Source organism: Gossypium hirsutum, chromosome A11, assembly GCF_007990345.1.
Source record: "Gossypium hirsutum isolate 1008001.06 chromosome A11, Gossypium_hirsutum_v2.1, whole genome shotgun sequence".
In the NCBI taxonomy this organism is placed as follows: Eukaryota; Viridiplantae; Streptophyta; class Magnoliopsida; order Malvales; family Malvaceae; genus Gossypium; species Gossypium hirsutum.
In genome coordinates this window covers 10,203,624-10,212,157 of record NC_053434.1, presented here as the reverse complement: position 1 = coordinate 10,212,157, position 8,534 = coordinate 10,203,624, and positions in this window count along the sequence as shown.

The window sequence follows — 8,534 nt, the reverse complement described above, 5'->3', positions numbered from 1 at the left end:
GAAAATAAAAATTAGAATAATTTTTTACATTATTAATTACAGAATTAATTTAAATAATTAATTAAATTTCTACTCAATTTATGCCTAATTTTAAATTTAATCCTAATTGACTCTTTTATTTGTTTCATTTTTTTCATACTTCAATTCTATTCATTTTTCTTCCATATTCATCCTAACTATCAAGTATTCATAATATAACCCTAATTTAAAATTTATTTTAATTTAATCCCTCTAATACAAAACTTATAGCTTATTTTACAATTTAATTCTTTTACTAATTCTAACTTAAAGTTTATTCAATTCAATCCCTAATTCATCTTTTTCTTCAACATGAACTTTGTTTAAAAGCTTATAAACTTTCAAACTATCAAACTAATTTCATCAAAACCTTGTTTTAAAACTTCTAAAACATCAAAATTAACTAAAAAGGGCTTAATTGACTTACCAAATTAACTCCAAGATTCAAAAACCCTATTTTCCTTTTTTCTTCTTTTTCTTCTTTTCTTTCCCCTGTTTCGAATGCTCTCTGTTCTTCTTTCCTTTCTTTTGTTTCTTTTTCTTTTATATTTTATTTACTTTACTTATTCATTTAACATATATTATAATATTTTTATTTTAAATATCTATTAAGTATTTAATCATATACGTACAAATGTACACTATCAATACCATAAATTGTCATCATTTAATTCGTTTATCATATAAAAATCTCATAATCTAATTATTTATTTAATAAATATTTTTAACTTAATAATAATAATTAATTAATATTTATTTTAACATCAATTGTACACATATTTAATTATACATTTGTACCAATAATTTTATTATATTTGTCATTATTTAATTTGTTTGGGTTAATTATTTAATTAACAAATATCTTTATACGTAAATTATAAGTAATTAAGTATTTAAATTAATGTACTAATATAATTTTTACACATGTATATTTTATTACCATACATTTATCAACTATTTAATTTATTTAAAACATAATATTCATTAAATAATCATAATAATTATAAAACCATAATAATAATTTTATATAGAACCATGGTAATAATTAAATATATATAATACATATATTCAAGAAAAATCATTTGCCGCCTCAATTTGTGTAAATGGCTTAATTGCCATTTTGATCCTTTTTATTTTCTATTATTTTAGAATTAAACTTTTACCTCTTATTCAATTTAGTTCTTTTTGCTAATTACTCTAAATTAAGCTAAATTCACCTAATTAAAACCTAATTAGACACACCACTAGGCTCATAAATATTTTTAGTAACTATTTTCGAACTTATTTCACTAAGATAGAGGCCCTATAACTCACTTTTCTGGTGCACGTGAATTTTGGGTCATTACAATAGTTATGTCAGGCTTTTCATAATCAATTGTTTTTTCCCAAAATTCTAGAGAAAGAAAAAAGGAAATGGGTTCTAGAAGAAAATGCTACGTTGGTTTCATGTATGGTCGACTTGTACAATGTTGGAACCTATAACGCAGATACGAGATTTAAGGCCGGTTATTTAAATGAGCTGGAAAAAATGTTAGAAAAAGTTTTACCTCATGCTATGTTGAAGGCTAAACCTAATCTTGAATCAAGGATTAGGACATTAAAAAGGGATTGGGCAATCGTTTATGACATGCTCAATGGAAAAGATAATAACGGCTTTGGTTGGGACGAGCATAGGCAGATGGTTGTTGTTGAATATGCTGTGTAGAACTCATATATAAGTGTAAGAATTATTTTCTTTCTTTATTATATTGTTTTGACCAAAAGTTATATCCAATGTTGATTCCTTCTTTTTTTTTATATAGTCTAAAGCAGCCAGTAAGAAAGATGCTCAAATAGCTGCATATATAGTTGAAAAAATAGATGTTGAGGATGTAGCTACAACAAATAATCTTGAAGAAGGAAACAATTACCATGGATGCGAAGATAATGTTGTAATGACCCAAATTTTACGGTTATCAGAAAAGTGTATTTTCGGGTCTCCGTTGCTGAAAAATGGATCCGTAAATATTTATAAAAAATATTTACAAAATTAATTGAGTGGTTAATTAGAGTTCAATTAAGTGAATTTAACTTAATTAAGAATAATTGGATAAAAGGATTAAATTGAATAAAGTGTAAAAGTTTAATTATAGATTAAAAGAAAATAAAAAGGACTAAAATGGAATTATGCTATTTAGCATAAGTGAGGCTGCATATAAAGTAAATATCTAAAATTTTTACTTAGATTTTAATTATAAAATATATTTATTTATTTATTAATAATAAATGATATTAAATTAATTTATTATAATTATATTATAAGATATTTATATGATAAATAAATTAAAATACATGTATAATAAATATTATAGATACATTTATAATAAATGTATGTATTTACTTATTATTTAAGTAAATATTAATTTTATTGTTATTATTAAATTGATATTATATTATGAAATAAATTAAATAAAGATAAATGTATGGTAAATAAAATATACAAGTATAATACATATATTTGTACAATTGTAGTATATTTTATTTAATTGCTTTCTATTTAAATAGATTTTTATATGAAATAAATAAAATAAATAAAAGAAAGACAAGTGTATAAAAATGATTTGGTACAAGTGTAATAAATATTATACATGCATTTGTAATACATGTATGTATTTGCTTATTATTTAAATAAATATTAATATATTTATTATTATTAAATTGATATTATATGATGAATAAATTAAATAAAGACAAATGTGTGGATATGATTTGATACAAGTGTTTAAATAAAAATATATACATTTGTAATATATGTATTTAATTATTAATAGATATTTATTAATTATAAAAGATATTTATTAAATAAATAATTATATTATAAGATTTTTATGTAATAAATAAATTAAAACATGACAAATGTATGATGATGATATGTTACATGTGTAAATATAAGTAATATTACAATTATAATAAATATATTGATTATTAAATAGATATTTAATAAGTTATTATATTATATATATAAAGCAAATAAAAGGAAGAACAAGAATAGAAAAACAGAATAGCATGAAACAAAACAGAGAAAGGAAGGAAAGAAAAGAAAGAAAGGGGGAAAAGGGAAAATTGAGATTTCAAAGTTTGAAAGTTTAATTGCTAGCGTTGTTTCGGAAATCTCAGCTAAGCAAGGAAAAAAGGCAAAGTCGACGAGAGCTAGCTCAGAAATTATGGTTTGTATTTTTATAATCCGAACCTAGTTATTAATTGTTATATTTTATTCAATGCCTTTAGTGAATGTTGAAGTGAGAATTATTGTGTTTGATAATGGAAGAGGGTTGATTTGGTATGTTATGAATTTATTGAATTAATATTGAATTGAATTATATATATATTATAAATATATATATGTGTGTGTGTGTGTGAATGTGATATTGTGCAGTTATGCTAATTGAATTTTGGGTAAATGTTATGATAAATAATTAATATGTGAATTATTTGTATTGTGTTTTTTTTATAATTGAAATGATTTGATTTAGTATGTGATGAAATTAATATGAATAAGTGACTATTGTGAAATTGAATATTTGTTATTGAAAAGTGAATTGAGTTATATTGAATTGGGAATAAATGTGATTGTTGAAGTGTATAATGATTGAAAACTGGAAAGTGAATTGGAAACCCTATTAATAGTATCGGGCTAGGTCGGATATAGTTGGCATGCCATAGGATTGGAAGTCTTCAGGGATGCTTCAACCTCGAGTCGATGAGACACTGGGTGTCACTATATTTCTTCGGATAGATTCGATGAGGTACTGGGTACCACTTTACTTCGGCTAGGCCGATGAGACACTGGGCGTCACTATATTGCTTCGAACTATCCGATGAGGCACTGGGTGCCATTCTAGTGTATTTGGTTGGATTCATGTATCCGTCTGAGTCCGAGTCATGTTAATAGAGGCTATTAAATATAACAGTGATCAGATTGATACTGAATGAAGAACTGAAATGTGGACTGAAACACATGAATCGTATTATACAGTGAAACCTATTTGGGATAGCAAGTTGATTTGATATGAATGGTAATGACTGTTATTGAAATGGATATGTACAGAACACTGATTGAAAAGTGAATAGTTGAATATAGTTTATTGGTATTAAATAGTGAACTAAAGTGTAACAGCCAAATTTTTTAGTGGTGTCGGAAACAGTGATTCGAGATCACTAAATCCGACGAGTAAGTTTAGAAATTATAACAAATAATAATTATAGGTCAAGCGCGAACTTAAAAGAATTATTTTTAATTAGTGAATTTTGCGATTTTAAAAGAATTAATCAGGTAAATTTGGTTGAAAATGAGGTATCGAGACCTTGGATTTATAAAACGAGCCATAAATATTTTTATAAATATTTATGGAGTGTTATTAAGTTAGTATTAAAGTTTCGTTAAAAAATTTTAACGTTTGGTTAGTCAATTAATTAAAAATGACTAAATTAAAAATAGTGCGAAATTTGTTAAATTGTGATTAAATAGTTTAAGTGATTAAAAAGGAGGGATTTAAAAGGCAATTGGACCCACGGTTGGGCAAGAAAATTAGCAAAAAAGACAAGGAGAAACAAGGGCAAAATGGGAAATTTTGTAAATTAAACATATAAAATAAGACAAATTTGAAAAATCTAGAGATATCATCATTTTTCTTCAGCAAAAACGCCATGGGAGGTCTGAAAGCTGCTGGGTTTTCATACTTTGACATATGTGAGTTCAATTCTTACCCTTTTCTTTGAGATTTTTATATTTTTGTGACTTTTACAATTAGGTCCAAGTGTTTAATTCATTAGTTTTTGATTTTATGAATAAAATTAAAAGCTATCATTGATAAGTGTTAGCTGTTTATGATGAAATAAAATGAATTTGAAGCTTTGATTTTGTTGTTTGATGATTTTATCAAGTAATTTCAATAGATATTTGATTTTAGGACCTAATTGTGAAAAAGTTGTGAATTAAGGTTTAGTGTTAAAATTCTGAATAGTTTAGAATGATGGAATAAAATGTTAATTGAGAAAAATTAGCTTAATAGATGGGCTAATTGAGCAAGGACTGAATTGTATGACATTTGAAATTTAGAGGAAAAATGGTAGTAAACATCTTGAACTAAAACAATATTGGACAGCAGAAGTAGACTAACTTTGAAAAAATCACCATAAATTGTATAAATCAAATTAGAAGATGAATAAAATATGAAATTAAATATTATTGAGTCTAGTTTTTCATAGAAGAAGCGGTGTAAGCAATGGATTTGTAAATTATGAGATATAATAAATTTTGTGAGACAATGTTAGAATGAATTAGGGTTCCCTTGTTTTGACTTTGGAAAATCACCAAAAATTGGAGAAAATTAATTAGAGTCTCAAATTTATATGCTTAGAATCCTTAATGAGTCTATTTTTAATATAAATCAATGGGAACATTATCCGAGTTTTGTACTGTGATATAATTAATTTTTAGTGAAGAGAGGTCAGAACTGTTGGATAGTGAAACAGGGGAAACTTAAATGAATAAACTGTACTAATTGGCTAAACAAAAAATTCTTAAAATTTTATGGTAGAATGATATGTGAGTCTAGTTTTAGGTAAAATTTACGGATCTTAATTTTGAGCTTTGTAGCTTGAATTGTAAATAATTGAGTGACTATGACTCATATGAACAAATTGATGTGAGCATTAATAAGTAAATTGTGAAATCGTACTTACAAGAATGTTATATACATTAAGGATGTGGAATGGAGAGGAGGAGGAGAAAAAAAAGATATGAATATTCAGTTAGCATGGCTAATTTGCATGTTTTAAGCTCATGGACTAAATTGAATAAAAGTAAAACTTTAGGGGGCAATTTTGTAAAAATGTCAAAAATGACTAAATTGAAGGGAATAAATTGTTTTATTATCTAAATTAATAAATTGAATGAAATTATCAATTTAAGATTGGGTGAAATTTGGGAAAATGGTAAATTACCAATATGCCCCTAAATTTTGGTATTTCTGCAATTTAGTCAGGTAGGTTCGGATACCCTGAATGAGCATGTAAATATGAAAATTTAAGTATTGTATCGTATTTTAAATGATATTTTGAATTGAATATATGAAAAGGATGTTACATTAAACATGAAAATGAATACTAAATAATATATGTTAATTGAAATTATTCTGAAAATTTTGGTAATGCCTCGTATCCTATCCCGGTCTCAGGTACGGGTATGGGGTATTACATTTAATGGTATCAGAGCTAAGGTTTAGCCGATTCTCGAACCGAACGTAGCATATGTGAAGTCTAGAAATACATGCTATTATATAACTTGTGATAAGATAATGTAATATCTTCCAACTCTGATGAGATTTGTTTTACTTAAAGATAGAGATACTTTCCCAACCGAGCTAATTACGATAATGATAAAAGCGATACTCAAATATATGAGCAAAAGTAGATTATGATGAGTCGGAACTCATAAAGGTATGAATAAATGTTATATTTAAATTTATGTGTATAGTAAGTAAAATTTTAAGGTAAGTATTAATATTGAATTGAATTTTTATGGATATATGTGATTGATGTGGAAATAGAATTTTGGATATATGTTATATTTGAAAATTTTATTGATTGGGAATGTGATGAAATTGATATGAATATGTGATTAATTGAAATGTGTATTGATTGGAAACTGGAAAGTGAATTGAATACCCTATTAACTGTACCGGACTGAGTCGGATATAGTTGGCATGCCATAGGATTTTGAGAAGGGATTTGGAGATGAGATTTGGATATGCTGATGTTTATATCCTTCAGATTTATCCGAAGAGGCACTTTGTGCTATTCTGGTGTGTTTTGGATGGATTATATTATTCTGGTGTGTTTTGGATGGATTATATTATTCTGGTGTGTTTGGGAGGATTATATGACACTGGTGTGTTTTGGAGGATTATACTGGTGTGTTTTGGTTGGACATTTTGGTGTGTTTGGATGGAATCCGTGTATCCGCCAAAGTTCGAGTCTTGTTAATAGGGGTAAATATGAATATTAAGTGCAATTGAAATGAGAATTGAATTCCCTATTAACTTGTCGGACTAGTCAGATATAATTGGCATGCCATAGAAACTGGAAGTGTACGGGATTTGTCGGCTATACTGATCAGGCACTTTATGTGTCGTATTTCAAGCACCTTGTGTGTCGTATCAGGCACCTCGTGTGTCGTTTCAGGCACTTATGTGTCGTATACTGATCAGGTACTACGTACCGTTTTAGGCACAATGTGCCGTACTGGTGTGTTTGGTTGGATCCGTGTATCCGTCTGAGTCCGAGTTATGTTAATAGGGTTGAGTAAATGAAATGAGAAAATCGAATGAATTTGATCGAATAAACTATTGAAAGTGTGAAAAAGTGGAATTATGAAAAGAAATGTGAATTGTGAATTGAAATAGAGATATGAGATTGAAAGCTTGAACCAAAGGTTCATGAATTGATTAAAGATAATATAGATGATATATGATGCCATTTGATGAAAGACTATTGCCGAGATATGAAATTAAAGCATAATTAACACATATGACTTATATTGTTACATGTTTGATGTCTATTATTTATTATAGTATTTATAATTTGAATTATGGTAATACCACTGAGTACAAACATACTCAACATACGATTATATTATTATAATTCAAATTATTTATTATTATTAAGTGTTAAATCCCTATCACTCCATATGGGATTCAATTCTATTATGTTTGGAAAAAGAAGTCGATGGTGAAACTTACATGAGACTATTCTTCTGTCTCTTCCGGTTTTCTCTGAGAAATCATTTGGATATTTATTATTATTTTCGTATGAGTTATGTTCTCGGATTTCTGGTATGGTATCGTATTTTGGAGTTCTTTATCTCGGTTTTCCTATCACTCTTATTTCGTAAATTTTTGATCATGATTTATCCTTAAAGTATGTTCTTTGGTTTATGATGACTATGTCTATTATGATAAGACTATCCGTGTCTGTTTGGCATGTCTACGATGTTTTGTGCCCAACATGTTTGATTAAGTAAATTTTATTCAAAACTGAATAAGTGTGTGTTTATGTATACTTGGTTGAATAAGTATGATTAGTAAGTTTATATGGCTAAATTTAATGTTGTGATATGAAAATTTCATGAATGATATAGTATATTATTGCATATGAATGTCATTAAACTGTGATAGTTGTAAAATGATATTTGAATAAAAGTACAAATTAAGTGGAACAACGGATTTGAGTACTTTCGTTCAGTGGCTAAGACGAATTGACGGAAAAGACCATGGTTGGACCATGGCATCAATGTGATATATGATCTGTGTAAGACCATAGCTGGGCTATGGCATCAGAGATATGTGATTACGTGCTTCCGTATAAGACCATATCTGGGATATGGCATCAGTGTGATATGTGATTCGCGTAAGACCATGGCTGGGCTATGGCTACGGTGTGTGATATGTGACTATGTGCAAGACCATAGTTTTACT